At 38.0% G+C, this 27,462-nt stretch overlaps 1 non-coding gene and 1 pseudogene across 1 annotated transcript; both read left to right on the top strand.

The window, feature by feature from the left end:
• The first annotated feature begins 222 nt into the window (after positions 1 to 222).
• On the top strand, positions 223 to 295 carry TRNAW-CCA (transfer RNA tryptophan (anticodon CCA)). The gene has a single exon. It is a non-coding gene; the product is annotated as a tRNA-Trp (tRNA).
• A 19,733-nt stretch (positions 296 to 20,028) lies between these two features.
• LOC136119121 (osteoclast-stimulating factor 1 pseudogene) lies at positions 20,029 to 20,673 on the top strand (annotated as a pseudogene).
• The last annotated feature ends 6,789 nt before the right edge of the window (positions 20,674 to 27,462 follow it).

Below are 27,462 nucleotides of genomic sequence, written 5' to 3'. Positions count from 1 at the left end.
GGGATCCCCCCAGACCAGGGCACGAACCCGCGTCCCCTGCATCGGCAGGCGGACTCCCAACCACTGCACCACCAGGGAAGCCCCTAGAAACAGTAAGATTTTAAATTATTATTTCAATTCCTTTAATCTTCATCCTTTCATATATGATTATACATCTGTACAACTGTTCTGCTTCATCTTTTGCTATTTTGACATTATATTTGTTTTCAGAAATATGGGACTTCCCTGGTGGTCCAGTGGGTAGGACTCCATGCTCCCAATGCAGGGGGCCCAGGTTCAATCCCTGGTCAGGGATCTAGATCCCGCAAGCATGCTGCAACTAAGAAGTCTGTATGCTGCAACTAAGACCTGGAGCAGCCAAAATAAATAATAAATTTTAAAAATAAAAAAAAAAGAAAGAAATATATTTTGTCTAGGTCTTCAAATTTTTTAGGATATTTATCCTTATATATAAGCATATTAAATATATATTATATATATTATAAGCATATATTTATACTTATTCCCCACTTTTTGTTCTGTATTTTGTTTGTCTATCTTATTAGTCTTTCCAGAGTCCCAGCTTTTGGTTCATCTTTATTATTTTGTTGATCTGTCATTGATTTCTGCCCCAATCTGTATTATTTCCTTTATTTTCATTTCTTTGAATATATATATTGTGACTTTTTTCTAGCTTGATACGAATCACTTTCCAACTTTGTTATAATTTGCTCAAAACTCTCAATTTAACATGTAAAGTTTTAGTTGACATTAATTTTCTTTTTAAGCCAAGAATTTTCAGCAGTGTGGGGTTTGTTTTTAGTTTCCAAACATATGAAATATTTTCATTTTAATACATGATTTTTGATTTGTTATTGATTTTTCATTTTAATACATGCTGTTTAGAGAATACAGTCTGTATGGTATCAATTCTCAGGAACATACTGAAATTTGCTTTGTAGCTTGGCATAGACAATTTTTGTAATTGTTCCATTTATGCTTTAAAATATATATTCTGTAACATTCTCCAAACTATTTGGTCAAGATGTTACTTGTTCAAATCTTCTCGTTTTTTGTTCAGGTTTTTTTTTCTTTTGCTGATGTATCAGTTTCATAGAGGAATTTATTAAAATCTTCAACTATAACTGTTGATTTATTTATTCTTCCTGTAATTCTGTCATTTGTTGCTTTATGTATTTTATGGCATAATTGTTAGCAGCATATATGTTCAAGATTGTTATATCTTGTTGCTTTTGCCAGTAAACATGTTTCTCTTTGTCCCTTATGATTTTTTTTCCGTATGATCTGTTTTGTCTCATATTAAAATTGCTCCTTTAGCTTTTGCTGTTGTTGCTTATATTTGCCTGGTATACTTTCTACTTTCTTTCTTTTCTCTTCAACCTTTTCATATTCTTTTTTTTTTTTTTTTTTTTTTTTTGGGCACGTGCATTTTGTGGACAACATATTGCTGGATTTTAATATTTTAAAATTCAATGAGAGGGTCTCTTTTGGTATTTATTTCACAAATTCAGAATCATAGTTATTGTAGGGCTTATTTCCGTCATCTAATTATCTTGGTATTTTTTTTCTTCAACAGTTCTGTTTTGAAATAATTTCACATTTATAGAATTGTTGCAAGGATAGTACAGGGAGTTCATATACATATAGTTATATAGATATAGATATATAGATATTCCTCACCCAACTTCCTCTAATATTAATATCTTAATATGATGGAACATTTATCAGCTCCTAGAACTTATGTCAATATCCATGTATTTTATGTCTTCTCATCAACAAAATAAAATACCTCCAAATTTTCCACCACTTCCTTCTGGCCTGTTTCTTTCACCCCAGCCATCATGTTGGAATCCTTTAGAGTGTTCGTTTCAGAATGTTGTGAATATATTTGTCCACATTGATCATTGCTTATTTAGAAAACAAGAAACAGTCTTTATTCATTTCTTGCTGCATGTATTCAAAAAGGATCTTTTAATTTATTTATTTATTTATTTTTGGCTGCATTGGGTCTTCATCGCTGCATGTGGGCTTTCTCTAGTTGCAGCGGGTGGGGTCTACTCTTCAGTTTTGTTGTGGTGTGCAGGCTTCTCATTGCGGTGGCTTCTCTTGTTGCAGAGTATAGTCTCTAGGCTTGCAGGCTTCAGTCGTTGTGGCACGTGGGCTCAGTAGTTGTGGCTTATGGGCTCTCGAGTGCACGCTCAGTAATTGAGGCACACGGGCTTAGTTGCTCTGCAGCATGTGGGATCTTCCCGGACCAGGGCTCGAACCTGTGTTCCCTGCATTGGCAGACAAATTCTTAACTACTGCGCCACCAGGGGAGTCCCTATCTGCCTTTTTGACCTAATATTCCAGCTTACTAATTTTTTCTGTGGGTATATCCATACTATTATGCAGCCCACTCACTGAATGTTTTTATATCCATTATCTCTAGTTTTTAACTGCTTCTTCCAGATTTAGGATATTTCACATGAAATATTAGGATATTTATAATGCTCATTTAAAATTCTTGTTGGTCTAATCCATTAATTCTGCTTACTCTGTTGTAAACTATTTATTTTTTGTTTCTTTTTTTGCTTTTTTATTTTAAGGCCATGTTTTTAGATATACACAAACTTAGAATGTTTATTTTCCTGGTAAATTAAATCTTTTATAATTATGATGTATCCTTCTTTGTCCATAGTAATACTTTTTATCTTAAAGTGTATACACGTACCTTCTTATATTAGTATTTGCTGAGTATATGTTTTTTCTATTTTTTTAATGTCAAACTTTCACCTTTTTATGGTTTAGCTGTGTCTTCTAAACAGCATATAACAGGTTTGGGTTTTTGAGTTTTTTTTAAATCAATCTGACAGTTTTATTTAATTGGAGCAGTTAGTCCATTTATATTTAATGTAATCATTGATGTATTTGAGTTGAAGTCTACCATTTTACTGTATACTTTTCTTTTTGTCCCACTTGATCTATATTCCTTTTTCTGTCTTGCCTACTTTTGAGCTTATTATTTCTCATTAGTATGTTTTTTTCCTTTTATTAACTTAAAAGTTGTATGCATTTTTACCTTTCTTTTAGTGATTACTCTAGAGATTACAACATAGATTCTTAGTTTATCAAATTATGTTTTCAGACATTGCAATGGACTTTATATTCACCGTCCCCATTACTTATTTGTTATTGTTGTCATATATTGGGTTGGCCAAAAATTTGTTTGGGTTTTTCTGTAAGATATTATGAAAAACCCAAACAAACTTTTTGGCCAACCCAATATTTTAATAGTCAATCCCTCCTTCTCCTATATACATATATGTGTGTACATATATGGCCCCTTAGGACATTATTGTCGTCATTTTATATAGTCAGTATTTATTTTGATTTACCCACATATTTACAAATAGTCTTGCTCTTTATTCCTTCTTGCATCTCTAACCTTCCATCTGAGATAATTTTTCCTTTAACCTTAGGAGCACCCTTTGGCATTTTCTTTAGTATAGATCAGTTGGTGAAGAATTCTCCTGGTTTTTGTTTATCTGAAAAAGTCTTTATTTCACCTTCATTTTGGAGGATATTTACACTGGAAATAGAAATCTAAGTTTGCTGTTACTTGTTTTATGGGTTTTTTTGTTTTATGCTTTTTGGGTTTTTTGCCAGTTTTTTTCAAATTTTGAATATTTTATTTATTTTTTTAATACAGCAGGTTCTTATTAGTTATCCATTTTATACATATTAGTGTATATATGTCAACCCCAATCTCCCAATTCATCACACCACCACCACCACCCCACCTGCCACTTTCCCTCCTTGGTGTCCATACATTTGTTCTCTACATCTGTGTCTCAATTTCTGCCCTGCAAACCAGTTCATCTGTACCATTTTTCTAGGTTGCACATATATATGTTAATATATAATACTTCTTTTTCTCCTTCTGACTTATTTCACTCTGTATGACAGTCTCTAGATACATCCACGTCTCTACAAATGACCCAATTTTGTTCCTTTTTGTGCCTGAGTAATATTCCACTGTGTATATGTACCACATCTTCTTTATCCATTCATCTGTCGATGAACATGTAGATTGCTTCCATGTCTTGGCTATTGTAAACAACGCTGCAATGAACATTGGGGTGCATGTATCCTTCTGGACCATGTTTTTCTGTGGGTATATGCCCAGGAGTGGGAATGCTGGGTCATATGGTAATTCTATTTTTAGTTTTTTAAGGAACCTCCATACTGTTCTCCATAGTGGCTGTATCAATTTACATTCCCACCCACAGTGCAGGAGGGTTCCCTTATCTCCATACCCTCTCCAGCATTTGTTGTTTGTAGATTTTCTGATGAAGCCCATTCTAACTGGTGTGGGTTGAAACCTCATTGTAGTTTTGATTTGCATTTCTCTAATAATTAGTGATGTCAAGCAGCTTTTCATGTGCTTCTTGGCCATCTGTATATCTTCTTTGGAGAAATGTCTATTTAGGTCTTCTGCCCATTTTTGGATTGGGTTTTTTTTTTTTTAATACTGGGCTGCATGAGCTGTTTGTATATTTTGGAGATTAATCCTTTGTCCGTTGATTCATTTGCAAATATTTTCTCCCATTCTGAGGGTCGTCTTTTCGTCTTGTTTGTAGTTTCCTTTGTTGTGCAAAAGCTTTTAAGTTTCATTAGGTCCCATTTGTTTATTTTTATTTTTATTTCCATTATTCTAGGAGGTGGATCAAAAAAGATCTTGCTGTGATTTATGTCAAACAGTGTTCTTCCTGTGTTTTCATGTAAGAGTTTTATAATGTCCAGTCTTACATTTAGGTCTCTAATCCATTTTGAGTTTATTTTTGGGTATGGTGTTAAGGAGTGTTCTAATTTCATTCTTTTACATGTAGCTGTCCAGTTTTCCCAGCACCACTTATTGAAGAGACTGTCTTTTCTCCATTGTATATCTTTGCCTCCTTTGTCATAGATTAGTTGACCATAGGTGTGTGGGTTTCTCTCTGGGCTTTCTATCCTGTTCCATTAATCTATATTTCTGTTTTTGTGCCAGTACCATATTGTCTTGATTACTGTAGCTTTGTATTATAGTCTGAAGTCAGGGAGTCTGATTCCTCCAGCTCCGTTTTTTCCCTCAAGATCGCTTTAGCTATTCGGGATCTTTTGTGTCTCCTTACAAATTTTAAGATTTTTTGGGCTAGTTCTGTAAATAATGCCATTGGTAATTTGATAGGGATTGCATTGAATCTGTAGATTACTTTGGATAGTATAGTCATTTTCACAATATTGATTCTTCCAGTCTTAGAATATGGTATATATCTTCACCTGTATCATCTTTAATTTCTTTCATCGGTGTCTGATAGTTTTCTGCGTACAGGTCTTTTGTCTCCTTAGGTAGGTTTATTCCTAGGTATTTTATTCTTTTTGTTGCAGTGGTAAATGGGAGTGTTTCCTTAATTTCTCTTTCAGATTTTTCATCATTAGTGTATAGGAATGCAAGAGATTTCTGAGCATTAATTTTGTGTCCTGCTACTTTACCAAATTCATTGATTAACTCTAGTAGTTTTCTAGTAGAGTCTTTCGGATTCTCTATGTATAGTATCATATCTGCAAACAGTGACAGTTTTACTTTTTTTCCAATTTGTATTGCTTTTATTTCTTTTTCTTCTCTGATTGCCATGGCTAGGACTTCCAAAACTATGTTGAATAACAGTGGTGAGAGTGGACCTCCTTGTCTTGTTCCTGATCTTAGAGGAAATGCTTTCAGTTTTTCACCATTGAGAATGATGTTTGCTGTGGGTTTGTTGTATATGGCCTTTATTATATTGAGGTAGATTCCCTCTATGCCCACTTCTGGAGAGTTTTTATCATAAATGGGTTTTGAATTTTCTCAAAGCTTTTTCTCCATCTATTAAGATGTTCAACATATATGGTTTTTCTTCTTCAATTTGTTAATATGGTGTATCACATTGATTGACTTGCATATATTGAAGAATCCTTGCGTCCCTGGGATTAATCCCACTTGATCATGGTGTATGATCCTTTTAATGTGTTGTTGGATTCTGTTTGCTAGTATTTTGTTGAGGATTTTTGCATCATATTCATCAGTGATATTGGTCTGTAATTTTCTTTTTTTGCAGTATCTTTCTCTGATTTTGGTATCAGGGTGATGGTGGACTCACAGGATGAGTTTGGTAGTGTTCCTTCCTCTGCAATTTTTTGGAAGAGTTGAGAAGGATGGGTGTTAGCTGTTCTCTAAATGTCTGCTAGAATTCACCTGTGAAGCCATCTGGTCCTGGACTTCTGTTTGTTGGAAGAGTTTTAATCACAGTTTCAATTTCATTACTTGTGATTTGTCTGTTCATATTTTCTGTTTCTTCCTGGTTCAGTCTTGGAAGGTTATACCTTTCTAAGAATTTGTCCATTTCTTCCAGGTTGTCCATTTTATTGGCATAGAGTTGGTTGTAGTAGTCTCAGGATGCTTTGTATTTCTGCGGTGTCTGTTGTAATTTCTCCTTTTTCATTTCTAATTTATGATATGAGTCCTCTCTCTCTTTTCCTTGATGAGTCTGGCTAATGGTTTATCAATTTTGTTTATCTTCTCAAAGAGCCAGCTTTTAGTTTTATTGATCTTTGCTATTGCTTTATTTGTTTCTATTTCATTTATTTCTGCTCTGATCTTACTGATTTCTTTCCTTCTGCTAACTTCGGGTTTTGATTGTTCTTCTTTTTCTTGTTCCTTTAGGTGTAAGTTTAGATTGTTTATTTGATATTTTTCTTGTTTCTTGAGGTAGCCTTGTATAGCTAAAAACTTCCCTCTTAGAACTGCTTTTGCTGCATCCCATAGGTTTTGGATCATTGTGTTTTCATTGTCATTTGTCTGTAGGTGTTTTTTGTTTTCCTCTTTGATTTCTTCAGTGATCTCTTGGTTATTTAGTAACGTATTGTTTAGCCTCCATGTGTTTGTGTTTTTTACATTTATTTTCCCTGTAATTGATTTCTAATCTCATAATGTTGTGGTCAGAAAAGATGCTTGATATGATTTCAATTTTCTTAAATTTACTGAGGCTTGATTTGTGACCCAAGATGTGATCTATCCTGGAGAATGTTCCATGTGCACTTGAGAAGAAAGTATAATCTGCTGTTTTTGGTTGGAATGTCCTATAAATATCAATTAAATCTATCTGGTCTATTGTGTCATTTAAAGCTTGTGTTTTCTTATTAATTTTCTGTTTGTATGATCTGTCCATTGGTGTAAGTGAGGTGTTAAAGTCCCCCACTATTATTGTTACTGTCGATTTCCTTTTATAGCTGTTAGCAGTTGCCTTATGTATTGAGGTGCTCCTATGTTGGGTACATATATATTTATAATTGTTATATCTTTTTCTTGGATTGATCCCTTGATCATTATGTAGTGTCCTTCATTGTCTATTGTAACATTCTTTATTTTAAAGTCTGTTTTATCTGATATGAGTATTGCTACTCCAGCTTTCTTTTGATTTCCATTTGCATGGAATATCTTTTTCCAACCCCTCCCTTTCAGTCTGTACGTGTCCCTAGGTCTGAAGTGGGTCTCTTGTAGACAGCGTATATATGAGTCTTATTTTTGTATCCATTCAGCGAGCCTGTGTCTTTTTGTTGGAGCATTTAATCCTTTCACATGTAAGGTAATTATCAATATGTATGTTCCTATTACCATTTTCTTAATTGTTTTGGGTTTGTTTTTGTAGGTCCTTTTCTACTCTTGTGTTTCCTACTTAGTGAAGTTCCTTTAGCATTTGTTGTAGACCTGGTTTTGTGGTGCTGAATTCTCTTAGCTTTTGCTTGTCTGTAAAGCTTTTGATTTGTCCATTGAATCTGAATGAGATCCCTGCTGGATTGAGTAATCTTGGTTGTAGGTTCTTCCCTTTCATCACTTTAATTATGTCATGCACTCCCTTCCGACTTGTAGAGTTTTTGCTGAGAAATCAGCTGTTAACCTTATGGGAGTTCCCTTGTATGTTATTTGTCATTTTTCCCTTGCTGCTTTCAATAATTTTTCTTTGTCTTAATTTTTGCCAATTTGATTACTATGTGTCTCGGCATGTTTCTCCTTGGTTTTATCCTGTATGGGACTCTCTGCGCTTCCTGGACTTGGGTGGCTATTTCCTTTCTTGGGTCCTTTCTCTTGTCTTCTAGGACCCGTATAATGCGAATGTTTTGCGTTTAATGTTGTCCCAGAGGTCTCTTAGGCTGTCTTCATTTCTTTTCATTCTTTTCTTTTTTTTTTTTTTTTTTGCGGTACGCAGGCCTCTCACTGTAGTGGCCTCTCCCATCGCAGAGCACAGGCTCTGGACGCGCAGCCTCAGTGGCCATGGCTCACAGGCCCAGCGGCTCTGCAACATGTGGGATCTTCCCAGACTGGGGCTCGAACCCGTGTCCTCTGCATCAGCAGGTGGGCTCTCAACCACTGCACCACCAGGGAAGCCCTCTTTTCATTTTTTTTGCTTTATTCTGTTCTGCAGTAGTGAATTCCACCATTCTGTCTTCGAGGTCACTTATCTGTTCTTCTTCCTCAGTTATTCTGCTATTGGTTCCTTCTACCTTTTTTTTCATTTCAGTTATTGTATTGTTCATCTCTGTTTGTTTGTTCTTTAATGCTTCTAGGTCTTTGTTAAACATTTCTTGCATCTTCTTGATGTTTGCCTCCATTCTTTTTCCGAGGTCCTGGATCATCTTCTCTATCATTCTGAATTCTTTTTCTGGAAGATTGCTTATCTCTACTTCGTTTAGTTGTTTTTCTGGGGTTTTATCTTGTTCCTTCATCTGGTATATAGCCCTCTGCCTTTTCATCTTGTATATCTTTCTGTGAATGTGGTTTTTGTTCCACAGGCTGCAGGATTGTAGTTCTTGCTTCTGCTGTCTGCCCTCTGGTGTATGAGGCTAGCTAAGAGCTGTTCTATGGTTTTTATTGTGTCTTTCCCCCCCAGTTTTATTGAGATAAATTGACACATAACATTGCATTCATTTAGAGTGTACAACATAATTATTTGACGTGTTTATTGCAACATCAGAGTGATTACCACAATGAGGTTAGTTAACATCCATCACCTCACATAGTTATAATTTTTTTCTTCTGCTAAGCACTTTTAAGATCTACTTTCTTAGTAACTTTCAAATATACAATACAGTATTAACTACACCATGCTGTACTTACATTCCCAGAACTTAGTCAGCTTGTAACTGGAAGTTTGTAGCTTTTGAGTACCTTCACCCATTTTTTTTTTTCTGTTGAGGAGTTAGCTGTCAGTCTAATTGTTTTGCCTCCAAAGATTATTAGTCATTTTTTTCTTTGGCTGCTTTTACAAGTTCTGTTTGTCTCTGGTTTTGTACAGTTTTACTATGTTTCTAGATGTGGACTTATAAAAATTTATTCTGCTTGGCATTTGTTGGGTCTCTTGAACATGTAGATTCACATCTTTCACCACTTTTAGCGGAATATCAGCCCTTGTCTCCTCGAGTGTTTCTTCTGCCCTGTTTTCTTTTTCTTTTCCTTCTGAGACTTCAAATAAACATGTTAGACTATCTCATTTATATCTCCCATCCTAATTTTAATGTTTTCTCCTTCCCCTCTTCTTTTTTTGTCCTTTAAATGTTCTTTTGCCCATTCTCCAAGGGTTTTGTTCTTTCTTCAACTGTATGTAATTTGCTGTTAAACCTATTGTTGTGAATTGAATAGTATCCTCCTAAAATTCATGTACACATAGACTGCAAAATGTGATTTTTTTTTTTAAGCAGGGTGTTTGCAGATGTAAATTGTTAAAGATCTCAACATGAAAACATCCTAGATTTAGGATAGGCCCTAAACTCAATAACTTGGGTCTTTATAAGAGAAAGGAGAGGAACATTTGGACACAGAGACATGTAAGGAAGAAGGCAATGTAAAGGCAGAGGAAGATATTGGAATTATGCTGCCACACACCAAGGAATGCCAGTAGTTACCAGAAGCTAGGAGAAGGGCAAGGAGGAATTTTCACCTAAAGCCTTTGGAGAAAGTGTGGCTCTGACAATACCTTGATTTGGGACTTCTGGCTCCAGAACCATGAGAGAATAAATTTCTGTTGTTGTAAACCACAAGTTTGTGATAATTTGTAATGGCAGTCCTAAGAAATTAATACACTCATTAATTGTTATTCTCCAATCCTGTGAGCTAATTCATCAGCTGATCAATACATAACCTCATTTTATGTTTCTGTTTAAAGACACCTTATTTAAGACATTATTGATTTATTAACACTGAATTCAGCCAAAAACACTAACTCATGCTTGAGCAAAGTTTATCTAACATAGTTTCTCCACAAGTCTCATTAGAGCCTTCTTGCACTTAGGAACACTGGACAGTCCTTCAGCATTGTGCTTGGGTGCCATTTTAAACAGTGAAATCATCAACAAAAAGCACAAAAATATGAAAAACATGGCTCTAAATATACCTTGAAGAGGACACTTATTTTCAGTATGAGAACTAAAACAAGAAGACAGAGTGTCACCTCCTTTAACCTCAGCTGGGAATGTCCACCCTGTTGACTCAATTTTTCATCACTCTGCACAACATGCATGTCCACAAATGACCATGAAAGCATTGGGAGTATTGATTTTCAAGTTACAAATAAATTTTAGCAAGTAGGTAAATTCGCAAATATGAACTGCCAATAAATGAGAATCAACTGTAGACCTAAATCCAGGAATGCTTTAATCTTCAATTAAGGAAATTAAGGTGACAAGAGACTTTGTATAACTTTAAATATAAAGCTATAGTACTCTATATAGGGCAGCAGTCCCCAAGCTTTTTGGCAGCAGACTGGTTTCGTGGAAGACAGTTTTTCCACGGATGGCTGGGGGAGGTGGATAGTTCAGGCGATAATGCGAACAGTGGTTCAGGCGGTAATGCGAGCAACGGAGAGTGGCAGATGAAGCTTCGCTCAGTTGCCCACCACTCACCTCCTGCTGTGCAGCCGGGTTCCTAACAGGCTGCAGACCAGTACTGCTCCACAGCCCAGGGGTTGGGGGCCCCCTGGTATAGGGTACTCGGTATAGAGTTTGAATACTAGTCATTGCAGAGGATGGCCTAACATTCTCAGCAAGTTAGCTAGACTTACTGTGGTCCCTCACAGCCAGCTAGTCCCAGCTGCCTAAAGCTCCCATTGTACTGCATCTTCCACATTATGCTGTCCAGACCCAAGTAGAAGGACATCTCATTCTTCCTCTACTTGTTTCTCTCCCTTCCTTGATAGGTTATTCCCTTACCCCACCCTCCTTTTCTTTAGCACCAGCTTTCCCTTGTGCCCTGACTCTCCAGTGGCACAGGCTTGGGTTCTGCCATCCCCACTCACTGCCATTGTTGCTTATCTGCTTATAGTACAGTGGGAGTGGGAGGAAGCTGAGTAGATAACCCGGCTTGGAACACCTATTTTTAGAATAGTAAAAAAATGAAACTAATACAAACGGTTCAGTCACCTTAGCATGAGTCTTTTCTCTTTTTTCTCCAGATACATGTTGATAATGTATGTTTGTACTTGTGCAAGGGACAGAATCCAGCTAGTTTCCTCTTTCCTGTGACTTTGAATCACTATATTTAAGGGTTTGGTTTTTATAGTGTTGCTATCTGGGAAATCAGGCACAGTGGAATAGTTTATAAGATGGTTTGGAGGGAATTCCCTGGTGGTCCAGTAGTTGGGACTCTGCACTTTCACTGCCAAGGGCGTGGGTTCGATCCCTGGTTGGGGAACTAAGATCCCACAATCAATCAATCAGTTAATCAATAAAAAAAAATGGTTTTGGAAAATGCAAGAGAGGTTCATTTGAGACCTACATGTCGACAGTGACAGAATAGATATTTTTGCTATTTTCTTTTGAATTTCCTTTACAGAAACTCTAGTCCTCATTCAGCCCAGAGACTCTGTCCTGTAACATAAAAGCAGGGAGTTCATTTTGGCCACGTGGTCTTTCAGTTAAGCTCAACAAAATGAAGCTTCGTCCTCCATAAATTCCTCTCACACTATCCGTATATAGGCTCACTCACTATCCATAGAGCAATTAAAAATTATTACCATGTGAGTAGAAGAGCTACAAATTTCTGCATCATTTTATTTTGTATATTTACTGAAGACACCTGCAGAGAAGATTATGATCTATCTGCCTGCCTTAGAAGGCCTGTGTCAAAAAATTGGCATTTTGTCATGCCTTCACTAAGACTCCCCCATTTTGGAAGGTTTTTTCCTTAAGCTCTGAACACTTATCTTAATTAGGGCTTGTCTGCCGTACAATTCAGGGGCTTTTAGGAGGGCTATTTGTGACTATATTCTCTAGGTTAGGTTACATATTGCTATACCCCCATATCAAGAAACTTCTTACCAGAAAATTTTAAATTTTCATTAGTTAAATGTCCATCTTTGTACACAAATGCAGGGAAAATTCTAAGAAGTTATTTGAGGGGAGGAAGAGGAGTGGGCTGGGAATTGGGGGTTGGTAGATGGTAGATGCAAACTATTATGTTTAGAATGGATAAACTACAAGGTCCTGTTGTATAGCACAGGGAACTATATCCAATCTCCTGGGATAAACCATACTGGAAAAGAATATTTTAAACTTTTTTTTCTCGGTACGCGGGCCTCTCACTGTTGTGGCCTCTCCCGTTGCGGAGCACAGGCTCCAGACGTGCAGGCTCAGCGGCCATGGCTCACGGGCCCAGCCGCTCCGCGGCATAGTGGGATCTTCCCAGACCGGGGCACGAACCCGTGTCCCCTGCATCGGCAGGTGGACTCTCAACCACTGCGCCACCAGGGAAGCCCGAAAAGAATATTTTAAAAAGCATGTCTATATGTGTATAACTGAGTCACTTTGCTATGCAGCAGAGCTTGGCACAATGTTGTAAATCAACTATGCTTCAATAAAAAATATTTTAATAGAAGTATTCTAAAAAATAGTTATTTGGCTTTTCTGTCATAATATCTAAGAGATCAGGTGAGGGTGCAGGATAAAAAGCAAAGTACCTAGCCAGTGCAGGGACAGGGGACCCATTCCCCTTATGGTACAGTTACAGCCCTTAGAATCATTATTCTGACTCAATGAAGGAAAAATGTTGAGCAGAAGTGGATGAGGCAGCAAAGTTGATGGACAACTAGGGAGGACAACCAGGTGGTGATCCCTGTCCACAAGAAGTGTGGCTGGCACCTATGAGTCAGAAGAATTTCTTCTGGGTTTAGCCCCATTGTGTTCCCTCATTTTAGTGAAAATGCTGCAGCTCAGCCCCCAACGTTTACCTGGGAGCAACCCTGGGAGTGCTTGGTGGTAATTCTCAATGGGAACTTGTTTTCAACATGAATCAGGCTGTAAGTAACTGCCATGAAATTATCATAATTATGTGTGTGCATATACACACACATTTGTTTTATTTATCTTTATGTTTGTCTTTTATCTTGAGAGACAAACAATTTCAGATGACAATTTTTTATCCCTTCTCCCGAAAATATAACTGGGGCATAAAGACCTACTTTTAATCTGTACGTGTAAAGTTTTTTTCTGTATGCATTTTCATATGGCTTAGAAAATCGTTCTGCAAATGCTACATGCTCATTGTTTAAAAATTAAGCTCAGGAGTACACATGGGTATATAATGAAAAGTAAAAGAATCCTGACTTTAGATAAATTACTATCAACAAATTATTGTCTGCCCTTCCAGAAATTATCTGTGCATATAAAGGCATATAATTTTTGCATAAATGGGATCCAATTAAATGTTCTTCCACTTCCTTTTTTAGCAATGTGTATACTTTAAGCTGATGTTAAAAGGCACAGCAAGACACTTTCCACTCTGCTATAGTACATTTCACAACAATATATTATTCTCTTTTGTTCTTGACTATAACATAAAGTGCCTGTAAAGTGACCTTTTGTTTTGATATGTATGGCAGGAACACAAGAGTTTTACAATAAACAGTATCTCACAATAATGACTCATTATTTGGAGAAAAAAATAATCCAGCAAATATCTTGGGAAATGTCATCATGCATCTGGTGGTCAGCAAACTTGGAGTGGGATTCCTTTCCAGTTCTACTGCATTCCATATTCGGTCTCACAAAGAATGGGATTGTGAGAAAACTCATTTTACTAGTGGGATGTTTGATGAAAATTTTTTTTACTAAGCTACTTCTACCATTCTCAAGACCTATAAGCTAGTTAGATTTTTTTTTTTAAATAAGCTCTACAGAAAGCTTAATTCTTATTAACACTGCAAATGTTTTCTTCTGGATTTTAAAAAAACAACTTCCACCAGTTAATTATTTTAATACCTACTATGTGCCAAGTTATGCCAGATATTTGTGTACATTTTTTCACTTAATCCTCACAGCAACTGTTCTTTTCCAGGTTCCTTTCAGTTAATGAAACAGAGGCACATGAAGGCTAAATAAAATGTTCAAGGTCTCACTGCTAAGTGGGGATGCTGAGATTTAAAGCCAGGTCAGTCTGGCTGGTTTTGTGCTACCTAATGTGTACTCTTAAGCAAGACCTGTCCCTTCTCTTCCTACCTGTTGCCCTTGTACTACTGGTGCACCCCAGTCAGCATATCTGTGGTGCTAGCTTAAACAGGGTATTAACTCTTTTGCCTTTTATTTGGTTCCTTTGACTTTCCCTTTTAGAAAGCCGTGTCCTCACTCAGCCCAGACCACTTTAATAGAAGAGGGACCAGCAGATATTGCCCATTAAAGTGAAAGCAGGGAGTTCACACTGGCCGGGTGGCCTCTTTGTGAAACCTGAAAAAGGCAGTCCTTCAAGTCTGTGTGCCACTTATGCCTATTTATGACACACTGGTTTTCAGTTTGACATATATCCATGGAGTCCTGGAAAATGTGTGTAACTTGGTTTCTAGAATAGATTGAAGAGAAAATCATCACGTGGTCATGAATCCTCTCCTGGGCTTTAGGAATTTTGACCCCACCCTGTTAACTGTCACACTCTTGACTTTCCTTCCACCTACCCTATATATATATATATATATACACACACACACACAAACACACACATATAAAACTTTCTAAGAGACATGGTCCCTGACCACCCTTTTAATTTGTACACGTACACCCAACTCCCTATCCCACTTCCCTGCTTCATTTTTCCACTGCCACCATCTAACAGACTATTTTACTTATTTTTGCTTATTGTCATGTCTTCCTAAAAATGTAAACTCTCTGAGTGCAAGAATTTTGTCTGCTTTGTTCGTCACTATACCGCCAGTAACTAGAACAGTGCCTGACACACAGTAAGAACTCAACAAAAAATAATTTCCAGAGTCTCTGCCTCCTTTTCCTGTCTAACTTTTCTAGTTCATTATCCCAACCCCCACTACTGTCACCGCAATCTGTTGAGTCCTCAGTTGTTCTGTTTCATATGTGTTTAGTTTTATCTTCCCAGCCAAGCTGTACATTTCTTGAGGGCAAAGACAACATAGGATTTCTTCTTTATAATATATAGCACCTAGCAGAGTGTTGGGCATGTAATCAGCATTTGTTAGATTCTTGATTAGATTCTATCTACAGTGAACCAGAGTCTTTCAAGGTGAGGGTGCCTATTGGATAACCATAAAAGTCTTCCAAAGGGGCCAGGCAACTGGGTGAAAGGTATCCTTCCTTTGTGAATTCTCAAATGCTTTGTAATAGAAGTTTCCATAGCTCAGAAAACCAGGTAAAGAGTTCATTGTTTACTGGGAGCTTAAGGAAAGAAGGAGGCTGCATAGGAATCTTCAATAATTTCTAAGACGATGTCCTGGGGCAATACAAGTATGGTTATAACTTTTATACTACTATCCCCACCTGCTAGATCAGCTGAGAAGAGGATGGACGAGCCAGATCCAGGTGCACATCTAAATCTGAAAGGTGGACTCTAAATCCTTGGGTGGAGTTTATAAAAGTTAATGTAGCCACTTTGGAAAACAGTTTGGCAGTTTCTCAAAAAGTTAAACATAAAGCTACCATGTGACCCAACATTTCACTCCTAGGTATCTACCCAAGAGAACTGAAAACATATGTCCACATAAAGACTTGCGCGTGAATGCTGATAGCATTATTCATAATCGCCTCAAGCTGGAAACAATCTAAATGTCCATCTGTTGACGAATAAACAGACAAAATGTGGTTCAGTTATACAATGGAAAACTGAGCAAGAAAAGGGAACAAACTGATACATGCTACATGGATGAACCTTGAAAACATCATGCTAAGTGAAAGAGCTCAAACACAAGACCACATATTGTATGATTCCCTTTACATGGCAAGTCCAGGGAAGGCAAATTTATAGAGACAAAATAAATTAGTGGTTGCTTAGGGCAGAGAATGGAAAGGAGCATTACCTGTAATGGGCATGAAGGGTCTTATCAGGGTGATGAAAATGTTCTGAAAGCAGAGTTACGGTGCTGATTGTGCCATTTGGTAAAGTTACTAAAAATCATTGAATTGTATACTTGCAATGAGTAAATTTTATGATATGTAAAGTATACTTCATTAAGTTATTTTTTAAAAGTTAATGTACCTTTCTGATTGTAAAGGGAATACATACTCATTATAAAAAGTATAGAAAAACATAGAAAAGAAAATAATCAGTATGAAGAGATAATATTTTGCTTATTTCCTTGTGTGTATGATTTACATAATTGAGATTATTCTTTATATGTCATTTTAAGCCCTAATTTTCTGATCAAACATTATAAGAATTTAATCTCATCATCAAAGTAGCTGAGTAATATTTCATCATGGAGGTTTATCATAATTCATTCAACTACCCTCCACTGCTGGATATTTCAATTTTATAAATAACACGTGCTAAGTATCTTTGTACCCAGAGAATCACTAAAGCTTATTTTTCAATCTAGTTTATCCCCTTTTCTTAGTATCTATCTTACAACTCTTGAATTTGACCTTTGAAATATGGACTTCTTTATCTTAATTTGGAGAAGAGAGCCCTGCTTAAGCACAGAGATTCACTCATGATTTCAAAATAGGGCATAGGTGACAAGAGAATGAAGCTGTTCAGCTGGGCCTACTTGTGTGTGAGAGACCTAAGCAGGTGTCAGGTCCTGGGATCTGCACCCAGAGAGAGGATTCCAGTGCAGGAAGAGGTCTGCAGCAAGCCCAAGAGCCCCAGCCCTGTATTCCGTGGCGGTCCAGTGGTTAGGACTCCGAGCTTCCACTGCAGGGGACACGGGTTCGATCTCTGGTTGGGGAACTAAGATCCCACATGCCACTCAGCGCGGCCAAAAAAATAAAACACACACACACACATAAATAAATAAATAAAAGCAATGCTTTTCCCCTGACCATACAAGAGAGAAAAGTAATAGTTTCACTAATACATACATACATAGATACTTAAAGAAATACATATACGGGGCTTCCCTGGTGGCGCAGTGGTTGAGAGTCCGCCTGCCGATGCAGGGGACGCGGGTTCGTGCCCCGGTCTGGGAGGATCCCACATGCCGCGGAGCGGCTGGGACCGTGAGCCATGGCCGCTGAGCCTGCGCGTCCAGAGCCTGTGCTCCGCAACGGGAGAGGCCACAACAGTGAGAGGCCCGCGTGCCGCAAAAAAAAAAAAGAGAGAAATACATATATGAATAATTATAATTTAAAAATACAAAGAAGTGAAATTCTGAAATCCTTCCATCTAGGGCATTCAGATACTTGTATATTTATTTTTTTTATTTATTAATTTTCATATATATTCGTTTTTTTAATTTATTTTCTTTATTTTTTTGGCTGCATCGGGTCTTAGTTGCAGCATTCAGGATCTTTTGTCGTGGCCCATGGGCTTTTCTCTAGTTGTGGTGTGCAGGTTTTCTCTCTCTAGCTGTGGTGCGCAGGCTCCAGAGGGTGTGGGCTCTGTAGTTTACTGCACGCAGGCTCTCTGGTTGAGGCGCATGAGCTCAGTAGCTGTGGCAGGCGGGCTAACTTGTCCCGCGGCATGTGGGATCTTAGTTCCCCTACCAGAGATTCAACCTGCGCCCCCTGCATTGGAAGGCGGATTCTTTACCACTGGACCACCAGGGAAGTCCTTATATTTGTATATTCAAAACAAGCAAATAAAATAGAAATGCTATAGTATATTTAACTGCTCTCTTTTTCATCTGTTATATTGTTATATATATAAAATGATTATATATAATGAGATATACTATGGCTAGGTCTTTGACATTTTGTAAAAAGAATTCTCTCCTGTGTCTTAGTTCTTTATCCTGTGGTATTAGGGTATTCCTGACTTTATTCCCATGTACCACCACTTTAAATTTTAAAATTTGCAGGCATGTGTCCAATCTACATGAATATGCAGTGTTTTAAATTATAGGCTGAGGATTTAGCAAATTTCTTAAATTGGAATTTAAGAAAATCTTCAGCATGTCTTAAGTCATATCCTATTCAGTGTCCTATTTTCAGTCTTTTTTTTCCAGAGAGAAAAATTCCCCAGAGTTATGCAGCATTCCAGAGCATGGTCCTTTTTATTTAATTATTTTGGAAGATGAAAAGCTTTTTCATAGCACCCCCACAAAATCCGTTATACCAAAGCACCACGCAGCCACACAGCACATTGAGCCCCACACAGTGCCCGCGACTGTGGCTCTCCTCCTCAGCTTCTTGTCTCTTCATCCTTCAGGCCTGCCGCTTTGTATACGTGGTCTCTTCTGAGCGCATCTTTAACACTAACATCCCCGCTACCCAGACACATCTCCCTGAACCTGTCTCAGTGTGTTGGGGAGTTGTTCCTTCAGCACCAGTACCCAACCATAGAAGACAGAATATAAAGTCTTCCTCAATCCCACATGAACTGTGTCAGTCGTGAGATGGTAAGAGGGGCCATGTTAGCAAATAACTGCCAACTATTCTGAAGCCAAAGCCATTCGTTCTGATAATGACTTCTAGAAATATAACTGACTTAAATTATTTTTTTGATTTGGAGTAGAGTTGATTTACAATGTTATGTTAGTTTCTGCTGTACAGCAAAGTGAATCAGTTATACATATATCCACTCCTTTTTAGATTCTATTCCCATATAGGTCATTATGGAGTACTGAGAAGAGTTCCCTGTGCTATACAGTAGGTCCTTCTTAGTTATCTATTTTATATATAATAGTGTGTATATGTCAATCCCAATCTCCCAGTTTATCCCTCCCCCACCTTACCCCCCCGGTAACCGTAAGTTTGTTTTCTACATCTGTGACTCTATTTCTGTTTTGTAAATAAGTTCACTTGTACCCTTTTTTTAGATTCCACATATAAGAGATATCATATGTTATTTGTCTTTCTCTGATAACTGACTTAAACTTAATAACTACATTCAGCAAGTGATTTCACTCAGATACCTACCCAGGTATACCTTTGACAAACAACTTAATCCAGAAGGTATCACTCAAACTTAGATTCTCTGTGAGTGTTTGTTTTTATGTTTGTGAGAGTTGTTTTTACGTTTGCTTTTGTGATTTTAGTGAAACCTTTAAAAATGTTCTCACCGGTGTTACTTCAGCTGTGCTGCCCTGACATAGAATGTTAGGGCTTAGATTATCGATTTGTCCCAGTGTTGACCGAGTGTGATCCCTGCTGTCACTTTCTCACATCTGTCTGAAGTGTCACCCTCCTGGGCAGGTCTGAGTGGCTGTGTTTCACCTGAAGAAAAGACCAGTTTCTTTCTCACAGATTCTGTGAATCATGTTACTGACCAGGTCTCTTCCCTGCCAGAAAGACCAAATTCATGTGTAGGGCCCACCTCTAGCAAGTATGTCAGACTTCAAGGCATGTGCACCCATCTCACGACGGGCCTTATTTTTTTCACTATGTCTCTGTTACAACTCTGTCATGAGCTTTTTATATATTTTTGCGAGCCGCCTAAAATTCTCTCTGGAGGTGTAAGTCGATAACTAATTTTAAATCAATTTATCATTCCATACTGCATAGAAAGAGTTCTAACTGAACTCATTTTAAAGAAACATTCTTATTCAGGGACATTTATTTAAAAGTTACAGTGCTCCAGGAAGAGAGATGTCGAAGCTGCCACCCAAACCGGTCAAACCAGGGTAAGTTAAAGTGTTCAGAGCTCTTTATAAGTTGTGAACCCAAACTCCAAATGAATTGTACCTTGAAGAAGGTGATATTATCTACATGACTGACATGAGTGATACCAGTTGGTGGAAAGGCACCTCCAAAGGCAGGATGGGACTAATCCCAAGCAACTATGTGGCTGAGCAGGTAGAATCCATTGACAATCCATTCCATGAAGCTGCAAAAAGAGGCAACTTGAGCTGGTTGAGAGAGTGTTTGGACAACCGGGTCGGTGTTAATGGCTTGGACAAAGCTGGAAGCACTACCCTGTACTGGGCTTGTCATGGGGGTCACAGAGATACAGTGGAAATGCTATTTACTCAACCAAACATTGAACTGAACCAACAAAACAAGTTGGGAGACACAGCTTTGCATGCTGCTGCCTGGAAGGGTTATGCAGATATTGTCCAGTTGCTTCTGGCAAAAGTTGCTAGAACAGACTTAAGAAACAGTGAGAAGAAGCTGGCCCTGGACATGGTTACTAATGCTGCCTGTGCATCTCTCCTGAAAAAGCAACAGGGAATAGATGCAGTCCAAACATTAAGCAATGCCGAGGACTATCTTAATGATGAAGAATCAGATTAATTCCTTTCTGGAGCTTTGAGATCTAAAACTTCTGTTGCTTTTGCCATTTCAAAACGTTGTCTTTGCCAGAAGAGTGTTGGTAACTGTAAAAAAAAAAAAAAAAAAAGAAAGTCTATATGAACGTGGCAGTATTGCACTGTTTGAATAAAACATGTAAATGAATAGGTCTCACCTTCAGTTTGCCAATAAGTGACTGGATATTTTGCTATATAAAGTACATTTTTGTTCACCAGAGTAGAACAAGAAGAGATTATTTCTATTTATCAAGCTTAGAGGAATTTTAAGAATTTTTTCTTTTAAAAAAATCGAGATTTTCTTTTTTTTTTTAAAGTTCTTTACCTCAAGGATTGAGATATTTTGAATGGATTTTTCAAGGGGGGAAGGCTTATTATCATAATAAACCAAAAGACTTAATAGAAAATCGTCAGCTATTCTGACAAAAATAAACATATTAAGAGACTTTATTTCCTTTGTTTTGTGGTATCACTCTTTGCTGGTAAATAAATAAAGCTTTTTATATTTATATTTAGGTAAAGACTGATTTTATTTTTTAAATAACATTTTGTATTATTAGCACAGAAGAATCATAGTAGCCAAATTTTCTTTCTTTCTTTTTTTTTTTCCTGGATACAGTGTACTTTATTGATGGTACATGACAAGGTAGGGCTCCCTAAGCCCCTCCCCTTCTTTAGGGGGTCTGGGATGGAAACCATGTGGAGGTCGGGAGATTCTCAGTGTCTTGGAGGATCGAGTTGGCCTAGTAGCCAAATTTCTGTTCAGCCTTCTATATCTGCTTTGATTAAAGTGAAGACGACAATCATTGAGGAGATACATTTCTAATAAAATATATAAACTTTAATAATATAAATAAATAAAAGTTAGGTAGAGTGCTGCTTTCTGGGAGCTGACAGAATTTAAAAGTTCATCACCAATGTTCTCCCTCTGCTACCCCTTCCCTGCTTTTTGTAGAAAGAGGATTGAAAAGACAATTGGAAAGAAAGGAGAATATTAGACGTACACAGCTAAGTTCATTTTAAAATAAAGAGAATGTTAAAAGGAAAAAGAGAACACTGGACATACAAAGTCAAATTCATTTGTTTATTTATAAATATGTCATGTATATTTAAAAGAATATACACATTGTTTTATTGAACTAGGACTCTATTATTCTGGGTGAATAGCTAGAATTCGTACTCAAGTTTATAAGAACTAGAGGCTAAACTGACTTGATATGATATCTAGTAAATAAATTAAAAATATAAAATTATCTTAAATGCACTGAGGAAAGTAGGTTACGTCCTATGTACAATTCTGGACTTTTTAGAATATTATTTTGTCCGGTGGGTGGTTTAAGAGCTTAGATTTGGTTTTGGTTAGGAGGTGACTGAGATGTTTAGTGGGGGAAGGGGAAAGAGTAATTGGTCATTGCTACTTGGTGGTAGAATTAAAGAACCGTGAAGAGTTTGTAAAAATCAGACATGTTTCTTATAGTAAAGGAATGCTTTTGTAAGATAATTTGTTACCAAAATTATCACTGAAGAGAATGTCTTATAACCAGATCAACAAAACAGTATTACTGAACATTATCTATAATATTATTTAGAGTGTATAACATATATTTCTATGCACACCAATGTATCCTTACTTATATTGATAAACGGGCTGCAAGTTAAAGAAAAGGGGTGATAGTTTGGTAGAGAATAAAAACTCAAGGCAAGGGCTTCCCTGGTGGCACAGTGGTTAAGAATCCACCTGCCAATGCAGGGGACACGGGTTCGAGCCCTGGTCCGAGAAGATCCTACATGTCATGGAGCAACTAAGCCCGTGCACCACAACTACTGAGCCTGCGTGCGCCTAGAGCCCATGCTCTGCAACAAGAGAAGCCACCGGAATGAGAAGCCCGCACAACGCAATGAAGAGTAGCCACGCTTGCGGCAACTAGAGAAAGTCCGTGTGCATCAACAAAGACCCAACACAGACAAAAATAAATAAATAAAACAAATAAATTTATTGAAAAAAAAAAGAACTCAAGGCGACTCTCAATGTGTCTCCACTGCACCCCTATCTCTCCTTCCTACCTTCCCACCTTCTTGCTAGCCATCTTGGATGATGAGGCCCTGGTGGGTTTGAATTTAGAATGAATTATATGTTGACTCTTACCACCAGCTTTGGGACTTAATAAAGTCTTCAAACTCTTCTGAGTAACTGGCATCTGGACCTCATTGGACAGATGAAGCAGAGCTAAGACTAGAGCTCACTAATCTTGGTTGTTCCTGCTTTCTTGTTATTATAACCAATTATTCTTCTGGAGGAAGCAGATCTTTTTTTTTTTTAGAGCCAATACTTTATTTTACTTATTTAGTTTTTTATACTCTTTTCCATTATGGTTTAATCACAGAATATTAGATATAGTTCCCTGTGCTCTACATTAGGACCTTGTTGTTTACCCATTCTAAATGTAATAGTTTGCATCTACCAACCCCAAACTCCCAGTCCATCCCTCTCCCTCCCCGCTCCCCCCTTCCCCCCCTCAACCCCAACCTCCAGGGGAAGCAAATCTTGATTTTCCACATAACTGTTGTTGACAAATCTTAACTCTGGCTTTCTGTGATTTCTCTGATCCAATTACTTTAGCTCTTCCTTCACTTCTTGCTTAAAATTAAAAGCCTTGTCATTGTGTAAACTGACATTGTGCAACTTCTTTGTATTTCAAGAAATAAATTCTCTATAATCTCACCTTATTATCTATTACAAACTTTGCTAAAGGTAAAAGAAACATCTTAACAAAGCACTTGAAGTGCAATGCACAGTCTCCTTCATGTATTTTAGTACAATCTAATTTTATTACAAACTATATTTCGCATAAAATCTTAACTGCCATTTCTCCCTCAAGAACCTACAGCTGTCCTTTCATCTACAGATCCTGCATTTACTTTTGATAAAAAGGCAGTATTTTGTGGGCTCTGATTACTTTGGCTCAACCCATTAGCGACACTAACAATGGACTAATTGTCAGTGAAATTAGCCTTTTATCTGTCACCCTCTCCCCTCCTCCACTTTCTTTTTTTTTGTTTGTTTATTTATTTATTTATTTTAGCTGCTTTTGGGTCTTTTTTACGATGCACGGGCTTTTCATTGCGGTGGCTTCTCTTGTTGTGGAGCACAGGCTCTAGGTGCGAGGGCTTCAGTAGTTGTGGCATGTGGGCTCAGTAGTTGTGGCACGTGGGTCTCGGTAGTTGTGGCACGCAGGCCTCAGTAGCTGTGGCTTGCGGGCTCTAGAACACAGGCTCAGTAGTTGTGGCACACGGGCTCAGTTGCTCCACAGCATGTGGGATCTTCCCGGACCAGGGCTTGAACCCGTGTCCCCTGCATTGGCAGGCGGATTCCTAACCACTGCGCCACCAGGGAAGCCCTCCTCCACTTCCAGCTAAGTGCAGTGACAAGGACCAACTCTGCTGGCTTGAAACAAATTATTTCATCTCCCTGAGCCTCAGTGTCCTCCTGTGCAAAGGAAGCACAGCAACACACATATCTTGGGTTGTTGGGCAAAACAGGTCCAATTCTTCCGGCAAAGTCAGCACTCAGTAAGTGTGAATTTCCTTGCCCTCAAAGAAGGAGATTGTAGGTAACTACAAACATGTATTGGCACACAACACATGTTTTTTTAAAAATCACTCTCCCAAATAACTCTCAAAATGTTGAAGCAAAGAAGTCTGTCCAAATTGAAGCTTGGAAAGAAATAGTTTTAAAATTTGTCCCCTCATTTAAGGTTAACTTCAACTTGACTTTCAAATGATGATAAATTCATTCTCAAAGCATTTCCTTTATAGTATTCATCACTATATTACAATTGTAATTAGATGCCTTGAGCGTTTTGGAACTCTATCTTGAAGTGAAGGACTGTGCCTGTCTTGGGCCCCTCTTTAACCCCAGTTGACACATTGTAGGTGATCTCAAATATTTGAGGAGTCAGTGAGTGAGCATCATGGTCTGTTTCTTTTTAAACAGTGCTTCTGAAAGGCTGTAGGTTAATTCACCCTTTCTCCCCATTTCAGAATGCTCTTCACTTGGCATTAATCTCGTTAAAAGAATCTTTTTCAGTGATCTTTCTTCTGCTCTGGAAATACATGCTTTAATAATTGGAGGAGATAGGGTAAAAGGCAAAGGCTTCTATTCAAAGAAATGCTTACTGCAAAATCATTTTATTAAAGCAAGACTCAACGTGTGAAAAATTGACCCTTGTATTTTTTCTAGTAATGTTAGATTTTTACCTGTCACAACTTCATAAAAGATATACACTGATATTTCCTTTGGGCACTCAGTAAATGTACTTGAAACATTTTCCTAAAAGAGGGAAAAACATGTATTTAGAGAAATTCCATTTTAGTTTCTCTCTTATTCTAAGCAAAAAAATCTGCATTTGCTACAGCTATACTTGACACTTTCCATTCATTATTTAACTAAAAATTCATTGGAAAATCTACCTTAAAATCCATCCATAGAAAAGAGGAAAGGATTTAATATTTTAGTGAAGCTGGGGACAGGGAATGGAAAGAATGTATAATGGGTTTGAATTCTTCAACTGCTTTTTTCCTGGGGGTGGGAGTTTGTGGGGGTGGGAGGCTTTTCTCTAAGAGTTATTGTGATAGGATCTTCTAACAAAGGCAGCTCTTTTCTACTGTTTTTCAGACCCTTATGGGTTGGGATAAGGACTTATGGGGATGGAACCATAGAGACTAAACACATGAGCTGGGATTTTTTTATATTTCAAAGAAATTTCTGAAGAACATGAGATTCTTTAGCTTTGTGAAATGGTCTGAAAAACACTTTTCTAACTCTGAATATGAGCAGTTTCTATCTTATTCCGGCCCTTAAAACAAGATTCTCTGTGTACTTAAGAATTACATTGGAGTTTGTAAAGAGTACACATTCAGTGGGTGTGGGGCTGAGCACAGGGAACGCATGTCTACCAGCAGGTTATGAAATTCTTATGAACAATAAACTATGCTTCAAGAAACACAATTTTTTTTTTCTTCGGTACGCGGGCCTCTCACTGTTGTAGCCCCTCCCGTTGCGGGGCACAGGCTCCGGACGCGCAGGCTCAGCAGCCGTGGCTCACGGGCACAGCCGCTCCGCGGCATGTGGGATCATCCCGGACCGGGGCACGAACCTGTGTCCCCTGCATCGGCAGGCGGACTACCAACCACTGCACCACCAGGGAAGCCCAAGAAACACAATTTTAAGATAAAAGTGGGCAACTGAGTTTCAACTGGGTTTCAACTCCACTTTTCCTGTTTTTCCTTCTGCATTTCCAGTCAGACAGGGTCTCAGATTACCTTCCCACAGGTTCTCCATCTGCTTCTCATCAGGATCAGCCTACCAGGGAAGGTCCAGGATAGGATGTAGTCTCAGTCCCATGTTGCACTTCTTTTGGGAGCCCACTTGCATATGATGGTCTCAGCATGGTTTTCTATCCCACTTCATTCCCTTGTGTTCACAGACTCACCATTAATATTTATCCAGGCATTTCGTTCTGGATCTCTATGAACCACAGTGATTATCTAAGAATGAATCAAGAGTGAGGTAACCATGGAAACCACAACCAGGAAGAACAATAATAGGAGCTGGGGTGTTAGGCTTAGAGATCTAGATGTAATTTGATAGCTATCACTGAGGGAATGGATGTCTTGCAGAAGTTAGCTTAGACTCATTCTGTGGAGTTCCACAAGTCCTAAGTAAAAGTCCACTGAGTAAAAGTTACACAAAAGTAGATTTTTGGCTAAGCATAAAGAAAAACTTCCTAACAAAATTGTAGTCTTGCAAAGTTATAAAATTCCAGTCACTAGGAGTGTTCAATTTGGTAAAGGAAAAGATTCTCTTATTTTCAGGTTCAGGATTTATTCATTTGTAGATGGTGCCCCAAACAGAGGGAATACAGAGAAAAAGACATGTTTTATGTTTTGGAGGAGCTCAAAGTCCAGCAGAGAATTGGACATGTGAGCAAATACACTGAAGAAGATCGTGTTGAGTGCAACAAGGGAAGAGTAGACAGTTGCAGCCCACAGCTGGCATCAATTACAGGCAGGTGAGTGAGCAAGCTTCAGAGATTCTAGATCTCGGACTTCGAGCTACCCCAGCTGACACCAAGAGGAGCAGTAACAAGCTTCCCCCAACCCTCAAGCTCTGTCCAAGCTACAGATTATATATATACACATATAGGTTGGTTTAAGCACTAAGTTTTAAGGTGATTTGTTATGAAGCAACAGATAACTAGAACAGGGATGAAATTAATCTGTATAAAGAACAGAAAAATTGCCTAGCACATAGTAATTACTCAATAAATTCAAGTACTATGGTTATTACTTTATTATCATTGTTATAAAAGTGATGTTTTTAAAAAACCATTGGGGCCTTCTCTGGTGGCACAGTGGTTAAGAATCCGCCTGCCAATGCAGGGGACACGCGTTTGATCCCTGGTCCGGGAAGATCCCACATGCCGTGGAGCAACTAAACCCATGAGCCACAACTACTGAGCCTGTGCTCTAGAGCCCGCAAACCACAACTACTGAGCCCACGTGCCACAACTACTGAAACCCACGTGCCTAGAGCCTGAGCTCTGAAACAAGAGAAGCCACTGCAATGAGAAGCCGTGCACCACAACGAAGAGAAACCCCCGCTCACCGCAACTAGAGAAAGCCTGCGCAGCAACGAAGACCCAACAATGAAGACCCAACACAACCAAAAATAAATAACTAAATAAATTTATAGAAAATAAAAAGCATTATATAT

Source organism: Phocoena phocoena, chromosome 2 (assembly GCF_963924675.1).
Source record: "Phocoena phocoena chromosome 2, mPhoPho1.1, whole genome shotgun sequence".
Classification (NCBI taxonomy): Eukaryota; Metazoa; Chordata; class Mammalia; order Artiodactyla; family Phocoenidae; genus Phocoena; species Phocoena phocoena.
This window is presented reverse-complemented; position numbering and strand designations above follow the sequence as displayed.